Consider the following 25102-nt stretch of genomic DNA (forward strand, 5'->3'; position numbering starts at 1 on the left):
AAAGCAAGGGTTATTTTTGTGTCAGTGCAGTTGATGCCTTGTATGTCTTGACTTTAATGCCAATAAGCACAGCCTCTGGTACCTAGCTTAGAGTCATCTGCATGGCAAAAACCTTTTTTTTTTTTTTTTTTTTTTTTTTTTTTTTTTTGCCTCCAGACTAATGCGCAAGAACTATCAGAAAATATCCCTCCACTTAGAGGAGAAAACAGTGCTCCTTTATTTTTCTGCTTAGAACAGTACCAATTCTTCTGTTCTATATCACAATATAGGCTAGGGTTAACCACCTTTTCTTAAAGGACCAGATTATATGTATTTCAGGCTTGCAGGCCATAAAATCTCTGGCTCAATTATTCAACTCTGTAACAGCTGAAAAGCAAACATAGAGAACGAATGGGATTGGCTACTTTCTAATAAAACTTTACATACAAAATCAAGCAGGCTGACTGCAAAGCATAATTGGGAGACTCCCAGTCTACAACAGAGAAATGTGCTGAGCTTAGCATCCCACTGGACATCACTCTGATTCTGTACATTGAAGATCTCAAAGGTGATTTGACTTGATAAGTAGTAATTAGCAAATTATCTCAGAGAGCTCAGGAGGAATCTTCATCACAAGAGTGGAAGATCAATCTGCAAAAATTTAGTGACTGGCTACTTGATAAAATTAATAGAAATCCAGTGGCTGGGAACATGTTTGAGCATAAGACCTTCAACGTGAATAGTATTTTGCTGCACTTTCCATGAATTTTGTTAACAATACACACCACATTTGAGTGGCAGCTAGTAATGAATGAAGGCTGCCAGTTTTAGTAAGGTTCAGAGAAAGAAATTACCTTGTATATATCCTCTGGCAAAACTCAGTGGGAAAAATAGTACAGATCCTAAGGATTTTTTTAAGCCTACTTTGAGATCATCACACAATCTCTATGCAAAGATAGTATTCTCTGGGAGAAAAAGAGCTATTTTTTGCTGGCTAGGGGAACTTAAGTAAATTTGGAAGTTTTTTTCTCACTTTTTTTTCCATTCAAATGTCCCATCCAATATGTCAGTGTTTCATACCTTTTTCATTTGTCAGCATTGACAAGGTAAACCTATTTTATGTATGCATTTAGTGTCCTTTCAGCTCTGCTACTGTTGGAATCAGATCATTGGTCTCCTTTTCAGCATGGGCTGATACATTCACAGGATATATACATATATATATATGTCTTCTTTAAACCTTCTGTAACAGCCATCTGGCTTTTTGGAATTTGCTTGAATTTGGTACTTTTGTGGCATGAACTTATTTCATTTTTCAAATTCTCTAGTATGACCAAGCACACTGAAAATGTTTAATTTATAATTACCATTGTTCTTGAGTCAGTTAAGATCCCTTTTATTTCATCTCCCACCTGTACTTCTTGCTAATTAACCACAGGGGACCATCTTGTGAAATTTTTATGCCATAAAATGGCAAAGCTTATTAACATCTCATTTATAACCATCAATGGGTTCTTAATGCTCCCCAAATGGTCCTGATTTTTGGAATCTCTTCCAACTCTTATTGTCTTTAATAGAGTTATCTTTAAAAAGACAGACTGGTGCATTTATTAAGTACTGATGCATTATTAGACGATTGTCAATTCTAGGCAGCAAGAATGAAGAACAAGTAAAGTTATGCAAGAAAAAAATAAAGTAATGGAAATCTATACATTACTGTACTCGCTACTGTTTATAAATACATCACAGGAGACACAAAAGATTGATCATCAAGGAAAATCCATTCCTCTGCACACTCTCATGAGAGGAAGGAAGAGGTCATGTATCTGCCTGGTCCTCTCCTGTCCTTTGTTTCATATTGGTTCAAATTTGCTCCACCATAACTCTGAAACTCTAGGTTGTTTCTGGCTCTTTTGGATATCATATCCCATGTTTTACATGGAAAGTTTTATTGACATCTATTAATAGATGTGGTAAAAGGAGTCGGAAACTTCAGTAGTGTCCAGCTGTGTGAGGGTAAGTAATTTGTTGGTCACCAGCCATGAAAGCAAGTTACTGAATGCAGGTTGACCAAGAATATCATTGATAAGGATAAGATTTATGTTTGACACACTCACTATCCAGAAAAAAAAATTATGGGGGTTGTTTTGTATAACCCTAGTATCATTACATGGTATTTCAATATTTTACATATTGACATATTGATTTTATAACTTTTTTTAGATCATTGATACTTATTAATTGGAAAGTATTTGTCAAGCATTATTCTAGTTATTGGAGAAAAAATATGATTCAAGGATTGTAGTTGACCTCCACAGACACAAAGCCAAGAGGTAAATATATAAAAATATTATCTGGATGCTAAGTATTCTTTTTCTACTTACAAATTATTTGACCCTTACAAGACTGCCATGTTTTGGTTGTTTTTGTTAGAGGAGTTTTGATATAACAAATACTGTCAATTGACAGTACTTTATAAACTGTGGAATTTGCTGCATGGAGATAGTAAATACAACATCATCTATCAAATTTTAACATTAACATTGTTATTAGAATAATTGAGTATCTTCAATATCTTGACTATCTTAAATATCTTCACCCTTTTCTTCTGCTTAAAGTTTGCTATCAAAAAATCAAATACAGGTATGACTTAGTTTCCTCCTAAGTGAGTTGGATTTTTTTTGGTCTGGATGCCCAAAATATACTGTGTTTGCTTTATTTTTATTCAAGTACAGCAATTCTCTCAGGGTCAGCTTTCTCAGTTTCATTAAATCAAGTGTTAATTTGGTGTTTCAAAGTTATTTTTTCAGTGGAATGTTTTGAAGGGTCATATTTATCATTTATGCTCTTTCATTATTTTAATTATTCTGTGGGGTCTGCTATTATCCTGATACTCAAACATCTTTGCTTGTCTTCTATGTCTAACATTTTCTATTTTATATGTTTTTATCTATTTTTAGAGTTCTGCTTGATTTCCTTATTTTCTCCTTTCTGTTTTTTTCTTGCTGCAGTATTTCTCAGGTGTTTCATGGCTCTTGTGTTTCTTCTAGCTTACATATAATTTCTGAATTTTATTTTTAAATTTCTGACTCTGATAATCTGTCAACCCTCTTTTCATGTCTTCTGGTTGCTTTATCATATTATATCTGAGCTTTTCTAATTTTTTTTTCTGTAATGCTTGTCCTTTTACTGGTTATTTTCTCTTTCTTTTAAAATATATTTTAGCTTATTTTAAATATTGGATTTCAGTTTTTCTCTACATCATGGAAATATACCTCAGGTCATCTTCACTTTTGTATGTAATTTTTTTGGGAAAATTATCTCCTTTTAAAATTTTCCTATAATGTCAATGTAATGTATTTTATTTGTGCTTGTTCACTCTTGCTCATATTTAAGTAAGACACGTTTTCTATACTTTTAAGAAGATGGTGTGGGAGCTGTGTTGGGCAGATATCTTTTCTAGTTTTGCAATTCTGTAGCTCTGTATTCTGTTATATCATAGTATATTCCAATAAATTGCCCCTAGTTTATCCACCTCTTATTTTGGATATCTGCCTCTCTTGATCCTCTTCCCTTTTAATGGCTGTACTCTCTGCTTGTATCCCCAACAACCCTGCCCTTATCAATTTTTGATTTACTTCTTATAGTTTCCTTGGGTGCTGCTATTTTGCCAAGGGCTGTGAGGATTCTGACCACTACTGGCATGTCATCCAGCACTCTCCACAATGTCCCTGGGCCTGTATGATTAGAGCCTTGAAGCCCCCTTTTCCTCCTCACAGTTCCTCTTTAGACCCACCGCTCAAGCCTTCCCCTTGGAGAAGGGACCCGTCTTGGGAGTATGAGTACCTGTTGGTAGTATTTGAATGTTCCAGCTCAGAAAAAAACAACTTCTTTTTTACTCTCCCCTCTCTCCTCTTGCTTGGGCACAGCAGCTATTTATTTCCAAGTGGTGCTCACTGCCTTAGAAGGTTCAACAATCCTAATTTTTATTATGGGGTTTTAGGGAATGCTTTTTCACCTGTTTATTGCAGAAATTGTCTACGTATGAATTTTTTTTTATACAGTACTTCAATACTGTAATTCCTCTGTTGTTTTATGATAGGTTCTGTAGAGTTCCAAACACTCTTTAGTATGATTGCTACTCTCATCTTGCCTATAATAATCTATGTTTAAATCTATCGCTTGATATAGAATTTCTAGATTTTTAAATACATTTTAACATAGTATTGCCCAAAATGGCTCTAATAAGTAAATTTCCACTAACAATCATAAGAAAAGATATTTCTTTGCATCTTTACTGGTAAAAAAAAAAAAATTGAAACTTTCTATTTTGGCCAATTTATTAGATACAAGGAAATAGGTAATGTTTTTCCTGACCTTTCCTGAGTATGAGTCAGTATTTGTACACTTTGCATGTATTTTAAATTTTAAATTATCCAAGTGCTCATCGCTAGACTGCTCATTCTCGTATTTGTCCACTTGCTCATTGATCCTTGACAATCTGTAAGAGCTGTTTGTTTTTTATAAATTACATATTACAACACAGACTCCTGTGTTGCAATTTTCCCCAGTAAGTGTATTTTTCCTATTTATTTTGAGTTTTTTGTTTGCTACTTTAAAACATACTGTATATTTCATGTCTCTATTTTCTTTAGCAGCTTCTGTGTTTCTGTTTTTGGATTAAAACACCAGTGTGACTCCTGGAAAGCTCGTGTGCTCATCTAGATTTCCTTCCAGTTTTTCTCTTATTTTGTTGCTTTTCCTCTTCTATCTTTAACATACTTCTATATTTAGTGAAATTAATTTTGTTATAAGGTGCAAGAGAGAAATCCAATGTAATCATTAAGCATAATGTTTGATGTCATTCTTAGTAGATCATTTTTATTAGTGAAGGATATTATCTTCTTGGCTTATTTGATTCCACATTTAAAAATAAATAAGTGTTGCATCTCATGGAATTTTTGTGTATGTTTAAAATAATCATAAATTTTCTCTTCATTAATATATAAATATGGTAAATATTATTAATGTATTTTACCTTAAAATAACATTCCTGGGATAAACTCAACTTATTCACACTATATAAAAATAATACACAGAATATCTAGCATCGTTTAAGTATTATTTTTATAGACATTATTGGATGTAGTTTGTAATTTTATTTTAATATTGTGTATATACATTCATTATTTAAAGTAGTGTCAAAATTTATCATTTTTTGGAATTGAAAAGATCAAGTCAACTGAGTGGTGTTTACTCTTTTTATGATTTTTTTAAAGAGTTTACATTCCATTAGAATAATACAATACCTGAGTAATTTCACCTCAAAAATTCAGGATATAGAACTGTTTTTGTTATTTTGTTATGTTTTATTTGGGGAAGATTGTGTTTTATTTAACACTGCAGAATTATACGTTCAATTCTAATACTACATGTGTGTACATTTTATCTTTTGTTTCTTAGTGAACCCCATGAGAGATTCATATATTTTGTGAATCATTCAAAGAAACAACTGACTTTTGCCATTTCAACCCTCTCTATTTACTTTTCATTAATTTTTCGTTAATTTCTTCTCCTACTTGTATTTTTTCTTTTACTTTCCTGAGTTTTATTTTCTGTTCTTAAATAATCTTCAGAGTGAAAAACTTACACAGTTTCAGCTTTTCTTTTATTCTGACCTTGAATTTAAGGTTCTGAATTTGCCATTGAATGATATCATTTCAGTTGCCTCCCATCCATTTTGAAAATCAGTATTTTCCTTTTCATTTAGTCATAAGTACATTATAATTTAATTCATGAGCATTCATTTTCAATGTGCTTCTTTATAAAGGAAATTTTAAATTTTTTATTCATATGTTTTATCTTAAATTTGTTTCTGACTGAAAGGTGATTAGAAAATGATCTGCATGATGATTACTTGGAGACTCTTTTCTTAAGACATAAATATTAAGTACTCTATTTGTATATTAAAATAATGTTTAGTCTCTAATTATTGGTAGAGGGATTCTAATACATTTCACTAGTTCAAGCTTGATAATTGTATTTTAAATATATATTCTACACTGTAACTGAATACACTGTCTCTTTGGTCTATCAGTTAATGAGAGAAGCATGTGTGTGTCAGACTCCTCTAGATACCAGATATTTAAAAAAATAATTACATCTAAAAACACCAGGTTTACTACCATGAATAAACACTTCTAGGTACCACATATGAGAATTCTCTGTTTCATCTTTCACCTTGTGTGCTGCTACATGTGTTTGTGAATCTTTCACTCTGGCACTAAGTCGTTTGGTGTCTTTGGGCCAAACAAGTTTCCAAATTTTAATTTTGTAAAAATAGGTCTTTATTCTAGATTCAGATTATATCTATGTGTTCTCTTATTTTTAATTATTTGAGAAATACCTTTAAATACTGACATTTAGATATTAAAAACCTTGTGCTATACTGTGTAGAAAAAAATATATGGTTTACCACTGACACCTATGAAAAACTGCGCCAAGCCTTAAAACTGTATTAAAATTCTCATCTTGGCTGAAATATAATAGTCATATAGTAATATCTTTAATTTTCGTGATATATTAGTAAAAAATGTTTGTAAGTATCAAATAGCACTAGGTGAAGTATATTAAATTATATCAAGTTAGGTAAAGTTTTCCTCATTGCATTTCATAAATTACATCACTTACTATTTCTGGTGTGGCTTTTAGACCTATTTCAAGGAATAGAGAATGTTTATTTTCAGTTTTTAAGTTGTTGTTATGTGTTAATATCAACAGCTAGTGCATTTTGAGAATTTTTGGAAATATTTTCCTGAGTAGTGTCCACTTTCCCACACTTTTTATTGACAGTGAACTGTAACCATATATTATGTTTCTCTACCTATAATTTAATATACAGTTATGATTATTTTTGGTATAAAAGCACTAAAAGTATTAATGCATTACATTATGTAGTTTATGTCTATTCAAAAGATTAATATTACGTATGAGAAAGGACAGTGACTCACTTCTACTCTTCACATACTTGTTGGATATTCTGATAAATGCACACACTCATTAGATATTCTAATCAAGTTTTGCATGTAGCACCAACTTTCAAAGAAATGGCACTACAGAAGAACTAATGCAAACCTTATAGAATGTGAGTTAATCCTCCACTAATCAGTCTGGAGTCATTTGGGCATTTCCGGCCTTCTATTTATTTACCTGTATATCTATTAATTTGCCTCTTTATCTCTCTATCATCTGTCTTTCTGTCTTCTATATATGGAAAGGAAGAGAGACAAAAAGATATTATATTTCTTGAAGTTAAAGAATCAATTCACTTCTTCTCTATGTCTTGCACAGTTACACTTAGATAAGTAAGACCTGTGCATAGTAAACACATAAATATATTTATTGAATGAATGCCTCAACCTCCATTGAAAGTTGGAAGAAAAGATTAACTAAAGTGTATCTTCTGAATATATCATATATTTCTCTCTGGAACTTGCTTTTATTAAAATAATTAAATTACCATAACAATTGACGCTGAATGCAGTGTGTGCCTGCAATGGAGAAATTGGAAATTTCTCTGCCTTCAGTGAAGGTGTGACGTTATCTTTGTAATAGCACGTTGAGAAGAGCAAAGGTGGTGTGTGCCAGGTGGGTGGTCTAGATTTTACAACGCAGAGCAGGAAAGCTCGACGTCCACAGTGCAATCTGATGGGTGGTTTAGATTTTACAGTGCAGGGCAGGAAAGCTCGATGTCCACAGTGCAATCTGATGGGTGGTTTAGATTTTACAGTGCAGGGCAGGAAAGCTTGATGTCCACAGTGCAATCTGAGAATGCTTCATGCAGGCTTAGGGCTTGGGCTGCTTCCTTACATCTTATTTAGCTGTTATGATTTTTTCCAGGACTATGAGTTCTACAGAGTTTGTGATTTTACTTGTCAGCCAGATATCAGGCGAGGTCTCCACACTCACCCACAGGAGTTTGGGTATGATCGACATCAGTGGTTATATAAAATTCGAGAAAGTTCAAGATCTTCATTGAGATTTCTGCATAGTCTCGTGATGAACTGTAATCAAATGGACATTTCTGATATCAAACTTATTTCTCTTGTGAATTATCATCACCCCTTTGCTTTTAAATCTAATAAATAAGATAAAATTTAATTATGAAAAACACATAACTATTCCAAAAGGAGGTAGAAGAAAAGAAAAATAGATATAGAAAGAATTGAAAGCGATGAGTAAGATGGAAGATTTCCATCAAGCAATATCAATAATTTCTTTAAATTTAAATGGTGAAAATATATCAATCAAAAGAAAAAGAACTTGTCAGTTTGGATAAAATGTAACATCCAGTTGTATACTGTTTCTATAAAAATCATGTTACATTAAATATGTAGACATAGGTGAAATAAACATATGGAAAATGTTGCCTGGATACACTAATCAAAAGATATCTGGAGTAGCTATATTAATGTGAGAAAAAGTAAATTAAATATATAATTACCAGTGGTAAAAAAGGATATTACATAAGGAAAACAATGAAAGTTTATCAAGAAAATATAATAATTCTAGATTTAAATGCACTAAACTATACAGGTGTAAAATTATTGAAGCAACAGCTAATATAACTAAATGTATGAAGATAAAAAATATAATTGTAATTGGAAATTACAGCAAACATTCTCAGTAACTGACGAACAAATAGACCAATAATTGTTCTGAACAATTTTATTAGCAAACTTCATCTAAATGATATTTTCAGGACATTCACTGAACAAGAGCAGAACACATTTTTTTTTTTTCCGACGTACATTGAACTTGTACCAAGAGAGGACAGAGAATATCATGCAATGTATGGTTTTGTCCGAAAAGAATAAAATTAGCAATCAGTTACCAGAAAATGTCTGAAAAATCACCAAAACTTGCAAATTAAACAGTATAAGATATGGTAAAAATATTTTAAATTGAATAAAAATTAAATACTAAATATCAAAATTTGTAATATATAGCCCATGCTGGGCTTCTTAGAACATTTACAGCATTAAATGCTTATATTTAAAAGAAGAAAGCCCTTGAGTAAATCGTCTCAGCTTTAACATTGTTCACCTATGTATATGAAGCCCAGAAGAACAGAAATCAATAAAATAGAAATGAGAAAAGCAACAGAGAAATCAATGAAAACAAAAGTTAATCCATCTAATGGTGGGTGGGTTGGGGGTAGATGCAAATGACCAAGATAAACATCAAAGAGCCATCACCACCATCAATACAGATATTTAAAATAAGAGAATAGTATAAACACATTGAAAAATTTTGTAAAGATACAAATTTCCAAAGCGTATTCAAGAAGAAATAAATAAGCCCAATTGTCCTATATTTATGAAATAAATACAGCTTTAGTTAAAAACCTTCCTTCACAAAAAACTCCAGTCCCAGATGGCTCCACAGGTGTTCCTTCAACAACCTAGGAGAAAATTATTCTAATTCTACAAACAGTCTTCCAGAAAACAGAAGAGGGACCATTTCCCAACTAATATTGTGAGACAAACACTACCCTGATATCAAAATCAGATGAAAAGGAAAGAAAACTTCAGACTAAGTTTGCTTGTGAACATATATGTAAAAGTGTACTTAACACAATATTAGCAAATCAAATCCTGTGATATATGAACTAGATATTCTTATCATGAACAATTAGGAGTTTATCCCAGTTTGAGACAAGATTTATTTCAACATTCAAAAAGCAATTAATATTATTCACCATATTAACAAACTCAATATAATTCTTGGGTGTGTATACATATATATACACCCATTCGTATAAAAATATTTGGAAACTAGCTCAGTGTGACAAAGTGAAACTAGCTCAGTGTGACAAAGTGAATCAAAGACCTATAGCAAATATGAGACCTAAGGAAGGACTGAGAGCTTTCACTCTGAGACTGGGAATCTCATGAAGGTCCCTTCTCACTACTTCTACTCAATATTGTACTATGTGTTCCTGCCAGTAAAATAAGAAAAAATAAGAAAAAACAGATCAAAATTGTTTGGATTAGAAAGGAATACATCAAACAGAGTTTATTTAGAAATAAATAAGTTTATTTAGAAATAAACTCTGTTTGATGTATTTAAAAATGGCATTTTTTTTTAAATAAAGAAAATCCAAACAAATCTACAAAAGCAGCTGCTTAAATTAAGAAATGACTTTGGAAAATTTGCAGGATTAAAAATCCTACCACCTTTCTATCTATATACTAGCAACACATATTTTGATATTGTAATTTTTAAAGTCACTCACAATATCGTCAATAAACATGAATTACTTAGAGAAATATTTAAATAAATATGCACAAAGTCCATAGTCTAAAAATTACAAAACATTGATGAGAGGCATTAAATAGACATAAATAAATGAGAAATATACTTTGCTCATGCATCTGAAGGCTCTCTACTTTTAATATGCCAGTTATCTTTAAGTTGATATATACTTCCTAACATCTTAATAAAAAATTCAGTATGCATTTTGAGCATTTGACAAGTCAATTGTAAAGTTTAAATGGAAAACTAAATCTTTTAAAATAGCCATAATAGTCTGATTTAAGATGTAACGTAACAATGACACTACACTAACCAAGACAATGTGGTATTTGAGTTTGGACAGACATAAGTGGAACAGAATAGAAATTTCGAAAGAAAACTACCGAAGCTTTCAAAATATTTGTCAGTGTTGCCAAGTTAATTTAATGGAGAAAGCATCATCTTTGTAATAAATGATGCTGGCACACAGAAATACACAAAAGTGAAATGGAAAACTCTACCTTTACTTCACACTTTATACAAAATTAACTCGAGTCAAATCATCTCATGGGATGTAAAGATCAAAAACTTTTAAATTCTATCAGACTAGACAGAAGAATATCTTTGTAATCTTGGGTTAGGTAAATAGTTTTTATAGGGGACACAAAAACAAAAATCATAAAAGAAAACAAAGTGACATAAACAAAACTACCCATTTTCTGTTCTTAGAAGACACTGTTATAGAAATATAAAAAGACTAGATTTTGATCAGCCATTTTTAAAACTCATCATCTAATACCGTACTTACACAAGAATACTAATTCAGTAACAGGCGACAGGCCAACCCCCCAACACCAAAAAATGGAGGGGAGGAGTTAAAAATTTGAAGAGAAATTTCACCAAAACAGAGTAGTAGGTGGCAAAAGAAATACATGAAAAGATGCTCAACATCTTTATTTTATAGGGAAATGCAAATAAAATTGCAAACCAATTACCATTTCATGCAAGGAATGAAACAAAATATAACAAAACAAACATTAGCAACATCAAATGCTGGTGTAGATGTTCAGCCACTGGAACTCTCATTTCTTACTGGCGAAGTACAGTACAAGTGGCTTGAATACTTTGGCAAACAGTTTGGCAGTTTTTTAAATAAAATTAGCAATCCTTTTCCCAGATATTTACCCACGGGCAATAAAAGCATTTCCTACAGGGACTTATAGGTCAATGTTTATACAATTTTATTAATAGTCAAATGTTGAGGGGGGAAATCTGAAGTTCAAACTGTTAAATGGATTTGTAAATTGTGGTACACCTATACAAGAGAATTACTCAGCAATATGCAGAAATAGCCACTGACATGGATTAATCTCAAAAGTATTAAGCTAAGTGGAGGAAGGAGACATTGAAGAGAGCAGACAAATGCTGGATCCTTTTATGACATTTTCATGAAGCAAAAGTCTAGGGACAGTGATCATATCTGTGGTGTCCAGGACCTGGGGCTGCAGGGAGAATTAACTAGGGGGAATGAGAATTTTTGGGGTGATGTGAATGTCGTGCATCTTAATTAAAATTGGTACTGATGCCTCTGATACATGTATCAAAACTTCTATAAATTCTCACCTACCAAAAGCATGTAAATAACATCTCAACAACAGTGCCCTGTTGTTTTATGGGGCACTTTAAGTGACAGTGTGCAGACACAAGGGTGACACAGCCTGGCTCAGTGTACACTGGAGAGTGGTAGGGTCGCACTGTTGAAAATCAGAGAACTGTGCCCACGTCAGCCCCTTTGAAAAAGTCAGTCAAAGAAACTCAACTTTGACCAAATAGGGGGAAATGCTCTCACATTAAAGGTGTCCTCATTTTTTTCCCCCTCCAGCCATATAATTACTCATTTGTGCTTTGCTTAAATCACAGCTTGCAAAAGAACTGGTTGAGCAGACCCAGAGGAAAATTGCAGCAGAATAGCAAATTGGGCAGGCAAATTCATTCCTTCTGCCATTTGATGGCATTTACAAGGAGAGCGCGGCAGAAGGCCAGCTTGCCTTCCCAGCCTCAGGTCAGAAGGCTCATCTGTGTGCTGGTACATTGGGCTCAGGTCAGGAGCTGCCTGGCAGGCTGTGTGTAATTAGTCAGAGCCATTTAAGAACAGAGCTACTGCAGTTTTCTCCATTCCAACTGTCTGAAGAGCGTTTCTCCATTTTTTTCCCAAGCTAACATTAGGCTTAGTGCCAGCGAAGACAGAAAAAGACTCAATAAAAACAAGAAGTCTGTCGATTCATGCAGGGAAAAGAGTGCATGGTCAGCGAGGGAGGCTCCTACTTTCTAAAAGGACTGTCAGCAGCCACAGCCCCCATAGCAGATGCCGCATGAACCTAACAGGCATCCAATTCTATTTTGTTTTGTTTTTAAGAATCTAGGACAAGCTCCGAGCTCTTCTCCCTGATTCCAGAAGGCTTCTACCTTGTCATTTTCTGACCCATATTTTCTCTCTCTGCCTCTTGATCCCCTGAATTTACTCTGTTTTGATCTTTCTTACCAATTAGTTAGAAAGTTAAGTGTTTAAACAAAGTCACGTTTTCTATATAGGAGAATAGGAGAAATGCTCACACATTAATCCATTTGATGAATATTTTACTAAAGAAAAAATGTCAATGTTAAAAAGTAACATGTCCCCCTCTGAAAGAGATATTCTTATTCTTATCATATTCTAGAACAATGGGCACCACACACTTCCTTATCCACTTGGCCAACTGGTATTGGGGTAGAAGTTATGTTAGTCTTTGCAAGTTAAGAACATTTCACAAATGCATGTGAGAGTCACCTCTGAAAAGGATGCGGGGTGATGGGATGTCTATGACTCATTTTATCACTAATATCAGAGAAGAGACAATGCAGACAATTCTCATGTAAAGATCACACAGGATCCTGGAGAACTGAGAACATAATCATCCTAATATGGCACCAGTCTCTAAGGTACATTTTCCTGAGTCTGAAAAAGTGTGGATCAAACTGTCTCGATGCAGAAGTTTTAAACAGATGTAACGAAGTTATCTCGCTGACACGTTTCAGGAGCAAGTGTTGGATTTCAATATCGTGTTTTATATAATCTAATTTTACCAAATGAGATTAATCCATTTGCATTTTCTTCTGCATGATGATAACATGATGTATTTTCTGTGTCCCAGGAAATCCAGGTAGAGGCTTCAGAGCTGGAGTGTCTGGATTTGAACCTGACTCTACTCTTAGGCTGTTGACATATTCCCTAATCTCTTTGCATTTCAGTAAAATACAGATAATACTTCTTAAGGCCATTTTTTAAAAATGAATGAGTTATCCCAGAAAAAGAACTTAGGCTTACAATTTCTGTGGATCAACAAAGGCTCCATGGACCATGCACTTAGACTGCCATATACATTTTAGGGTTTGGGGAGTGATTCCCCACTCAATGAAAACTTAAAGCTATTCCTGAAACACAAGAAAACATAACAAATACTTCCTATATTGGAATAAGCTAATTATTTTCCAATGGAATAATGTTGACATTTTAAAGTGGAAAACCACTGTTATAAATTTTAAAGAAAGTTAAAGAGCAAGAAAATACATTAGCATAACACATAAATCACACCTAGGTCATTAAAAGTGTCGTTATAAATTAATCTTAACAACACACCTTGCCTTCACAAGTTCTTATAAGCGATTTTCAGTTCCACCCAATATTTATGACTTCAAAATAAGTATCTGACTTTAAATAACATAACCCAGAAAACCAACAACTTAAAGTATTTTTTTTTACAGATTGCAAGATGAAAACCTGTTATGTAACGATTGCAGAAGGAGGAAGAAAGGCATTGATATCTTTTGCTTTAAAAGGATTAAAGGCAGTGCACAAACATCGGTGCCTGCAACCTTCCTGCCGGTGAGTGTCATCCCTGGAGCTCAACTAATCCGTGAATCCAATGCCTTCCTGCGGGTAAGGGCTGAGATGGTTGCTGCTATGCAGCACAGCTTAGGGTTTTGGAAACGTGAAAGGGGCAAGGATAAGCCTCCAGCCCAGAGGATATTGTGGTCCTGAAAATGTGTCACTCTTTGGGATTTTCTTAGTTATATGTAGCAACTTCCCTGCGGCCTGAAAAGATCATTGAGAAATTATTTCAAGGGTCTCAGTGTTTACCTGAAGAAAACCTTGTCATCCAACGCCTCCGCCGAGGAGAGGGACTCGGAGTCGTGTTTTTCCGGAAGGATGGAGGCAGAGTGTTGTTGAATGAAAGGCGGCTCACTCAGGGACCCCGGCCCAGGTTCTGACTTGGCTCTTGCAATCTTAGAAATGCCGTCTAACTTCTCTGGGTTTTGGTTTCATTATAAATACAATAAATTGATGTCTAAAGTTTCTTTTAGCTATAGAATTCAATGCTGTGACTTTTTATTAATTTATCGAGTTATACAATAAACCACATTAAGTGCCTTAATATTGAATGTACATATCACTGAATTATTGTCTGTGGATAACCACCATTTAGGTCAAAATGTAGCACATTTCAGGAAGTGATTCTCATATTCCTTCTCAGGGCAACCTGTCAGTGCTACCCACAGGCAACAAAACATCTGCTTGTATTCCGGGGTTACTGTCCTGTGATCCTGTCACTATCATATGAAATACAGTGCCAAAGTTAGTTTGTAATTTTACGAGAGTTAACAGCAGTCACCACTTAGTAAAATATGCTGCCCATACCAGGTATTTATCTATATAAATACGTCATCGAGACTATTACAAAATAATAACTTGACCTTAACAGTTAGCTATTAGTAAGAGTATTCATTGCAATGCTGTACATTTCTTTTTTGGTGACCGTAGATGATAAAATACTGAGACACTGACTATGATTTCTTTAGCTGTGGTCAAAATTAAGAAATTAATTTTGCGATGCCTTCCAGACAAATTAGACACTTCCTTTTTACAAATAATTAAAATCAGTATTACACAGGCACAATCATTCACTTCACATTTCAGCTGTATACTAATGGTCTTACACTTGAGTTCTAATTCCCCTCCATTTCAAAATCACACAAAGCTATTCGTGTTTCCACGTTTTACCATCAGATCTCTGAATATCAAGCTTGTTGATTTTGAAGCATGGCCTGTGTACATACACCAAATGGGCTTTTAGAACAAGACGGGGCCTTGGAGCATTTTCAGCAGGCATTTCCTGTTAGACCCTGTGGACCATCCCGTCTCCTGACAGTTCCCCTTTTCATCAGCCCGTGGCAGCTCCCCTTTCGGTATTCATTGCCTGTGCTGTACTCATGAGGGCCTGAAGATGGGGAAGGATGGGGAGCTGGTGTGAATCAGCTGGAAAGAACAATAAAGCATTTCAAATAAATGATGGCAAAGCTGCATCATCGCGATACGACCACCGACAAGTCACCATGCTGCCCATCACTGCCCCACCACCTGCAATCCGCTGAAAGCCACAGGCGCAACCACCCTCCTGAGGACAAACACAAATGCTGCATCTCTCTGGAGATTCAGATCAAGGAATTAGTGGTTCTTCCGTTTTGGGGAAGGATTAGTGTGTGTGCTTGTGCATGCATGTGTGTGTATGTAATATCTAGTGCCCTGGTGATATTTCAACCAACTATTCCACATCTTGTTTTAACTCCCATTCTATCCATTTTATTTCTCAGTTTGTTTCCCTTTTGGGGTTCCACACTGTACCCCATCATATGGCAGATCTGCCTTGTTCCTACTTTGGGGCATTCCCTAGACTATATGCAGCATTCAGTTCACTTTCAAGCTGCTGGACATTACAGAGTATTGACCAATGCAGTTGCCTGCCTGGGAGCCCCACGCGTGTCCCTGTGTGTGATGTGGGTCAGGCCACAGAAGGAGCATGGGGATCTGAAAGGCGAAGATGTGAGGAGACCAGGTATCCCCTTGTAATATGGAGAGGATCGGTTTCTAATCACTCCTGGCTGCAACAGCCAAGCTGGAAATTTTTGATTTGCATAAAGACCCCATCCTTTTTATCCCTGTTTAAACAGAGAAGTCATTTAAATCGCCTAAGCACACTTGAAGTAAGATCTGAAGGATTTAAACAATGCGTCTCACTAAAGTAATGTGAGAGTTGGAGATATTTCTCAACTTTTTTTTCTATCTCTAGATTTTCTTTTTAATCTCCAATTTGGACAAAAAAAATTTGCTGACATTTTTCTTATTGAATGTAAAAAAGAGAATTCGATAAAAGGAGAAATAATTGGCATAAAGTTAAGAAGGCTCATGTGAAAGTCAGAAAATCTGGACATCCAGTCTGTGACTGTGTGGAGACAGGTCTCATGGCCATGGCCTTGCCGTCTCTGCGAGTAGAGTGGGCAGGTCCAAGTCTGCTCAAGGGAAGGACAAGCTGAGAGCCGCAACTCAGCTCTGGGACTTCTTCTCTCCAATATGGCATGTCTTTGGCCAGAAAGCCAGAGTGTTACCAGGTGTCCTAGATAGGGCCTGTCTCCACTTCCTGAACGTGTGAAGCTTTTCAGGGCAGAGTTCTTTTCCCAGAATCTCTATTGTGGTTGTACTAGCCATGGTTCTCCAAGGAAGCAGAACCATATTGCATTTAGTGTGTGTTTACACATACATATACACACACAGAGAGATTCATTATGGAAATTAATTTCCACAATCAGAAAGGCTGAGCCATCCCACCTTGTGCCCACTGCAAGCTGGAGATCTAGCAAGGCCCATGGTGTAATTCACACCAAGTCTCAATGCCTGGGAATGGGGAGGAGGGATTGGGGTCCTGGTGGAAGTCCTGGAGCCCAGAGGCCTGAAAACCAGGAGCACCCAGAGCCAAGAGTAGGAGGGGATCGAGGTCCTAGCTGAGGCAAAGAGCAAGTCCACCTACTTCAACCTCCATGTTCTATCTGCGTCCTCCATGGATGGGTGATGCCCCCTCACACTGGGGAGGGTGGATCTGCTTTACTCAATGGATTCAAATGCTGATCTCTTCCAGAAACGCCCTCACAGACACACCCAAAGATAAGATTTTGCCTGCTATCTGGGCATCCCTTATCCCAGTCAAGTTGACTCCTAAATCGACCATTGCAGCAGGCCACAGACCAACTATTTGCAGCCTATATCATGCCTCTGAAGAATAATGTCAGCGAGGGGACTGGGTAGACCATATTCATTTTTACTGAGGACTTTTTCTCTCCACCTTGTCGCCACATAGTCTGTAATAATGAGTTTTTCTTGGCTTATGTATTTAGTCCTTGGGTTGTACCGTAATTGACTTAAACAACTTATAGTGGGCGAAACCAAAACCATTTATAATTCCAAAGCCTATTACCTAAATTTAGCATGACTTTACTATTTAGCTATCTTTTTCACCACGACATTACTGTCCCAAGAAATTCTTGCCTAGGTTGTGTATTACTCATGTTTTTTAAAAATTTTATTTTATGATGCTTTGACATCTGGGAGTCTCATGGACCTAAAAAGGGACTGGTCTTCTTAGAGTCAGCTAATTCCTAGACACAGCACGCAACCGGCAGGTGAGCTTACCTTTCATATCCAAAGTCCATCCTCTCAGCCATCTTCTTCTAACTCTTTCATGCCATGCAAGTATTTCCCCTGTCCGAAATCACCCCCAGGGCAGGTACACGATAACTGCAGATGATCCCCATGGTCCAGAGCTGTTGAATTTACTGAAATAATCCAATCCTACTCTTGGTACATGCATTCATCTTGCCTCACCCATTCCTTCCCCACTGTGGTGAGGTCTCCAGCCCATGTTCTCCTCACTCTGCCACTGAACCAACACTAGTGCTTCCCTGTGTGGCCCTGCATGGCATGAGGTGGCCCCTCCTCTTGAGAACTACGAGTAATAAATACACCTTTCCTTCAATGTGGTTGTCTCTGTGACTATCATCTTATCACACCCAATGAAAACAAAATCCTATGTGTGATTAAAACAGGCTGATATGATGTGTAGTTCAGGAACTTTCCAAAACATCACCCAAAGGGATATCAGCCTAAGGAACTTGCAGTAGATAGCATCAAATGACAGTTTACCATTCAAGCCTTGTTTTCAAACTTTCCTCTCTGGACCCTCATATGTGTGCATTAATCCTAAATTCACATCATGGAGCTTACCCAATCCTAATCAAGCCCGGCACTGAAATTTCCACATTAAATCAGACTCCAGAAACCCTTGAAATATTACACCTTCGTTCCACCCTTTCTCAGACACTAACACTGTTGAATGCTCTCCCTTCACTGAACTTTGCTTATCAGCATTCATTCTATTTTTGGTGGCATTTTCAAGGAATAAGCACTCTTGTAATAGATATTGTTATAGATGATATCATGATGCACATTTTTATATATTCTTGTGTGTGTGGGTGTGTATATACACACACATGTACATTCTTACATTAATATGAATATACTTAATACTTATTTGTGATGTTGGATCTGTGAATTCATCAACTTGCTAAACTTAGTTAGAAAAATTAATACAGTGCTTCTGTGGTCATTTGCATCCATGCACAGGTGGTGAAAAATGTTAGTTGCCCTAGAACACATTCCCAGCTGAGGCCTAAAATAGGACATTCTGCTTGCTTGCTTCAGTTCTCATACTGAAAACAGGTATCCTTTTGTGGTATATTTAGTGACATGTTTTTGTCAATTTTGTGTCTTTTTTAAGTAATTTTGCAACTTTCCTTAGCAACTTTGCTGTTTAAAATGCCCCCAAAGCATATGCAGAAGTGCCTGTTGGAGTTGCTAGCCACCAGAGGGTGTGATGTGTCTTAGAGTGAAAATGCGTCTGTTAGGTAAAATTCATTCTCTGCATGAGTTATATTGTTGTTGGCCATCCGTTCAATGTTAAATCAACAATATATAACAAATAAGGTGTCTTTAAATGGAAACACACATATTGATCAGCTCATGAAAACGTTGCAGTCAGAGGCTTATAGGAACCTTACCGGACGCTCTGGCTGGGGGCAGCAGTTCAGTCTTCACTAATTCAGTGTTTGTGGTGACATTAAGAACATAACCAGCAAGAGTAATGAGAATCAGCAGTAGGGACACATGTACTTTTTCTCTCTATCATAAATTCTCAGAAGAAGATTTTCTAGGTCAAAGAGTATGCACCCTTTTAAGATTTTTTAAATAGAGCAAATCTGTCCTCCAAATGGATGACGACAATTCCAAAGAACAAGGCTGTGAGTTTCTGTTTCTCACCATATGCTTTCCAATATGACCACCCCCTTTCATGTCTTGCTAATATGCTGGGTAAAAATAATCTACTTCATTTAATATGCATTCTATGACTTTCAGAACAAATCTAGAAAACTGAAAATAGTACACTGAAATAATTTCATTGATCAAAAAGTGATAACTAAGTAAAAACAGTGCTAAGTTCTGCTTCTAATGGCTACTTAATTCCTAATATGTAAAATGTGCATGGCACAGGAAAATGAGACTAACGAAGGGAACCATTTTAGTATGACATTAAAATCATTATTTATCTCTTACATTTTATATCTGGAAATTATAATTCTTATCATTTCGACTCAAATATGCTGATTGTAAAAATATAATTCATACAACACAGTTGAAATTCAAGTCCAACATAGTTAATGTAATCGAAAACAACTATTTCAAAAAGTGGAGTCGGTTTAGTTGGCATTAAAACACCTGTCAGTATTATAACTATTGCTCTCATGAAGGCTCCAAGGATTTGTATGTTAATGATGGCTAATGGCTAATCCTTTGTGAAAGGCCATTCTTATATTTCCAAGGTTTTAGTTAAAGACTAGCCGGAATATCCTGTAGATGACCTGTGGTGTTCTGTAGTAAATCTCTGACATTTCCTGTACAATAGTTCATGGGCTTCTGTAACAATACCTTTTCCTTTCCCCCAACTCAGTATCTTTCTGGAAACAAAGCCTTTAATGTATAATGTAATGCAAAATGAAAGACGTTTTTTGTGAGGGAAATGGGAATGGTGGTTCATAAACTCATTAAGTCTCCTGCACAGGTTAAACAAAATGTTTATATAGGCACTAATTGGATTTATTCAAAGCTAGAGGTGAAAACAAATATTTTAACAGGATGTATTCAATTCAGTTTCTCCTTTCTTCTAACGTCCTGGATGGAAAGGGTGAAGCAGGGAAGACAGATGGAATTGTGTGAGTGCAGAACTGTTCAGCACACTCCTCAGCTGAAGGAGCCCCTGCCTTTTATAGGAGGATGGCCCTGACCATCTGGCAAATACAACACATGTGCTGTGAAGTTCATTTTGACCAGTGGGTTGGGGGAAAACTGAGTGGGGAGGATGGATGTGGGGCAAAATGGGTGGGTAGAGCAGATGGGGTGAAAACCAAGTGGATAGGGTGGATGGGGGGAAACTGAGTGGGTAGGGTGTTGGGGGGAAACTGAGTGCATAGGGTGGGTAGGGGAGAAACGGAGTGGAAAATTCTTTTTACAGAACATAATAAAAATAAATTAAATATGAATTAATAAATTAAATATGAATTATTTAATATGCTACATTTTGTAGGAAGCATATGCTGAAATTCCAGTATGAAATAGGTAAGATAAAGCAAGATGCATGTAAAGTTTTCAGTTGATTTTGCAGTGTAACAGACAAAATATCTCAAAAGCAACAGTCCAAAAAGTTTGATTTCTCTTTGAAATTGTTTTGGCGGCCCATGGAAAAACAGTTCTTGCCTAGATGCAGTGTTTTTTTCTAATTGTTCAGCATTTTAGCTAACTAGGTTCTGGACATCATACCTTTACATTGACCTGTAATACACTTAACTTATGTAAAATATTTTAAAAATTTTCAGATTTATCAACTTTCTTAGACTTAATGCTGTTGTTATAAAACTCAAATTATCTTAGAGCATAGTCTCATTGTACTGACGAAAGACATTTAACACTTGCCAATTCAAGGGGTTTTATTGTTTTAAGTTTAAAACTCCTGCATTTGGTTAAGTCGTCTCTCAGTTTTTGCTCATAAAGGACTGAAGTTCTCAGGGACTCGCATTTTCTATGGAGAAAGCATCGTTCATCCCTTTGTTCTGCCATCCCCTTGCTTCAGTTTCTAAGGCATTACTTGGCCGTGGGTGCCAGCCTACCGGGTCACTGCATCTGCTGAGTTCTGGTGCCTGCATGACTTCTGGGTATCGAGGTTTGCTGCTCCGTCCATGCAGGACTCCGAGGCTTCCTGTCAATTACTGGACTTGTGTGCGCAGATCCCATCTTTGCAGTAAAGGGACCCGGAACATTCAGCTGCCTTTCCTATCACACGTGGTAGTGCCCTGCCCTTGGCTTTGCCCTCCTCCGTGTGGCTCCCAGACACTGCTTCTCATGTCTCCTCCAGGTTCCATAATCAATACTGCATTCGTTTGCTAGAGCTGTTGTAACAACGTACCACAGGCTGGATCAAAGAACAAAAATGCATTGTCTCACAGTTCTGGAGGCTGTGAGTCCAAGATCAAAACATCAGCAGGGCTGGTTTGTCCGGAGGGCTTAAAGGAGAATCTGCTCAGTGCTCTCTTTTTGGCTTGGAGGTGGACGCCTTCTCCCTGCGTTTCTTTCATATCATCTTCCCTCTGCATGTGTCTCTGTATCTAAGTCTCTCTCTTTTTAATAAGGACACCAGTCATATTGCATTAGGAGCCTCCCCGAAGATCTCATTTTAACTCAATTACCTCTCTAAAGACCCTATTTTCAAATAAGGTCACATTTTGAGGGATTAGGGGCTAGAATTCCAACTTCTGATATTTGGAACATTTATAAATCTTATAAAATCTCAACTTATGAAATCTGCTAATTTCAGCTCTTAGCAGAAACAAGCTTTTATTTGTGACCTGTTTTCTTCTTGGCTAAATCTTATGAAGCTGGAAAAATTGCTTTCAGATCCTGTAATCTACAGAGATTTCTAAAGTTTACCCTATACTGTATTACATGAGTCCTTCTGCAAGTCCTGGGTGGAGAATATCTAGAAAAAAAGAAAAATGTTAAGAAGGAAAACACAATTGCATAATCCCTTCCTTCCTTCCTTCCTTTTTACTTTTAGTTTTTATTTTATTTTATTTATTTATTTATTTATTTGAGATGGAGTCTCACTCTGTCACCCAGGGTGGAGTGCAGTGGTACGATCTCAGTTCCCTGCAGCCTCTGGATCCTGGGTTCAAGCAATTCTTTTGCCTCAGCCTCCTGAGTAGCTGGGATTACAGGCATGCACCACCACACTGGGTTAGTTTTTGTATTTTTGTTAGAGATGTGGTTTCACCATGTTGTCCAGGCTGGTCTCAAACTCCTCAAGCGATCTACTGCCTCAGCCTCCCAAAGAGCTGGAATTACAGGCATGAGCCACAGTGCCCAGCCTATTATTCTTTAAATCATTCTTTAAAGTGAATGTTAGAGACAATATATAAGTAGAAAAAATATACATAAAATTTGTATTTCAAAGAAAAAATTTACTTCAATCTATCAGACCTGAATAACTGGAAGGAAGGAGTTGCAACGAACTGAGATGGTCTACTGGACCACATCTTAAGTTGGTTGTATCAGAGGCAGAACTTTCAGATTCTGAGAAGAGGATGAAAAAATACTAATTTCCATTTTCCCTCCTATCCAAATTGACAACCTTCCTATTTAATAAATCCTGAAATGAAAAATTACGTAAGTACACATTTACTAATTTTACTTTTACAAATAATGCAAGAGTTAATAATGACTTGAGCTCTTTGTTAAAACTTTTCATATGTGAAAAGTACTCTAAAGACACAGGCTCTATTTGAATACATACAGCAGGCTGAAGTCCGTTTCAGGTCCTGGGAAAGTCTTGCTTATATTCTGAGCCATGCCTGACGTTTCGAAGGTAGGGATTTATTTTCAAATCTCAGTTAGCACCTGGTGGCTTCCTCTGAATAAATTATGCTGCTGATGGCTTCTATTCTGATGAGTTTTGCTTTAGTTTTCAGAAACTCTCAAGGGAGAATTAGTTTTTCTCTTCAATGCCTGCAAATTTGTTGTCCAATGACTCTGCCTCTAACACATCTCATGGTCTCTGTTGAACCTTGCTTAGCGCAGGTTCCTCTCCACAGTCAGAATCTGTGCTTCCACTGAAGCCATCCCAGCCTGGGCACCTTGAGGCATAGCATGAGTTGGTGGATTCCCAGGAGGAGGGAGTCCCTGCAGAAGGGCTCCAGGGTGGGGTCTTGGTAGGGGTGACATGTAGGAAGGTCAGGGTAGGTGAAAGTATACCCAGGGGTTCTGAAATAAGAGCTGACCCACACAGGTTCAAGTTAGGGGATGATGCCCAGTTGACACAACCATCCAGATGTTCCTACAAATAATGAACCTCCCACCCAAGGGAAGAGGGTCAGGCAGAGCTCCCTGCCCTGGACACCCACTGTGGTAGGATTCTCACTGTTATTTCAAATTTGTGAGGTTCTCAAGTAAAATTAACACTAAGAAGTAAAAGATGTCAAGAAAAGAAGTCAATGTTTAGAGGAATTTAATACTGCAACTGTACACTGAGGACTTCCTACATTCTAGGCACAAAATTATGGACCAAGGCTACCAAGGTGAAATCCTTATGAGTCCCTGACTTGAGGAATTTTTTTAACCTGAGAAATCATGCATACAGATACTAAAATGTGAAAGAATGTTCGGTAAGTGTTTATTCAAAATGTCAAACATTCATAAAGTAGAAGATGATCAGAAATTTCTGCTAAATGTTCAATGGGTGGAAGAAAATAGGTGGTAAGAAATTTGAAGTCCCCCAATAAGCAGAGGGAGGAAAGTGTTGTTCCTAGCGGAGAAAATAAGTTGACTGATGACATGGAATATAGCAATGCATCCCGCATATACTTCAAGCGGCCCAACGGAAATGCAGCACGAAATAAAAAGAATGCTGGGAGAGAAGGCTGTACGTGCCTTTTCTTTCCTTCATTGGATTTACTGAGGTATAATGCAAAAAAATTAATGTATTTTTAACAAACAGTTCAATGAGTTTGTTAATGTATGCAAAGATACAAAGACCACTAACAAGTTTTAGAACCTTTCCATGACACCAAATAGTTGCTTCCTGTACCTTCGCTGTTAATCCTTCCCCCAAACCCAACCGCAGAAAACCTTTTATCTGTTCTGTGCCTTTTTCAGCATTTTATTGTTGATGTCTCTGGTGTTTTTCACTTGGCAAGGTGTTTTTGAGAAGCAGTCAGGTTGTAGCATGAACCAATAGCTCTTTTTTTAATTTAATCTTTTAAGTGTATCATTGACACATAATCATTGTACATATATATGGGATGCAACATGATGTTTCCATACACATATAGACTATGTAATGATCAAATCAGGGTAATTAGCATATCCATCACTTTAAATATTTATTATTTATGTATGATGAGAACACTCAAAACCTCTCTTCTGGCCATTTTGAAATATACAATAAGTTCATTTAAACTCTAATCATTCTGCTATCCAGTAGACCACCAGAAATTATTCCTCCCATCTAACTGTAGCTTGCACCTATTGACCAGTCTCTCATCATTTCCCCCGCCACCCTTCCCATCCTCTAGTAACCACCATTTTACCCTCTACTTCTATGATAGCATTTTCAATGTCACATATGAGTACAATTACACAATATTTGTCTTTCTGTGCCTGGCTTATTCCACTGAACATAATGTCCTCCAGGTTCATCTATGTTGCCACAAATTACAGGATTTCATTACTTTTTATGGCTGAATAGTATACCATTGTGTATCTATACCTTTTGTCTGTTGATGGACATTTAGATTGATTCCA

General features: G+C 36.3%; 1 pseudogene; it reads left to right on the forward strand.

Moving 5' to 3' along the window:
* The window catches only part of LOC105491878 (non-histone chromosomal protein HMG-14 pseudogene), a 70083-nt pseudogene that overhangs the window by 26621 nt on the left and 18360 nt on the right, over nucleotides 1-25102 (forward strand).

This window comes from Macaca nemestrina, chromosome 8, assembly GCF_043159975.1.
Source record: "Macaca nemestrina isolate mMacNem1 chromosome 8, mMacNem.hap1, whole genome shotgun sequence".
Taxonomy (NCBI): domain Eukaryota; kingdom Metazoa; phylum Chordata; class Mammalia; order Primates; family Cercopithecidae; genus Macaca; species Macaca nemestrina.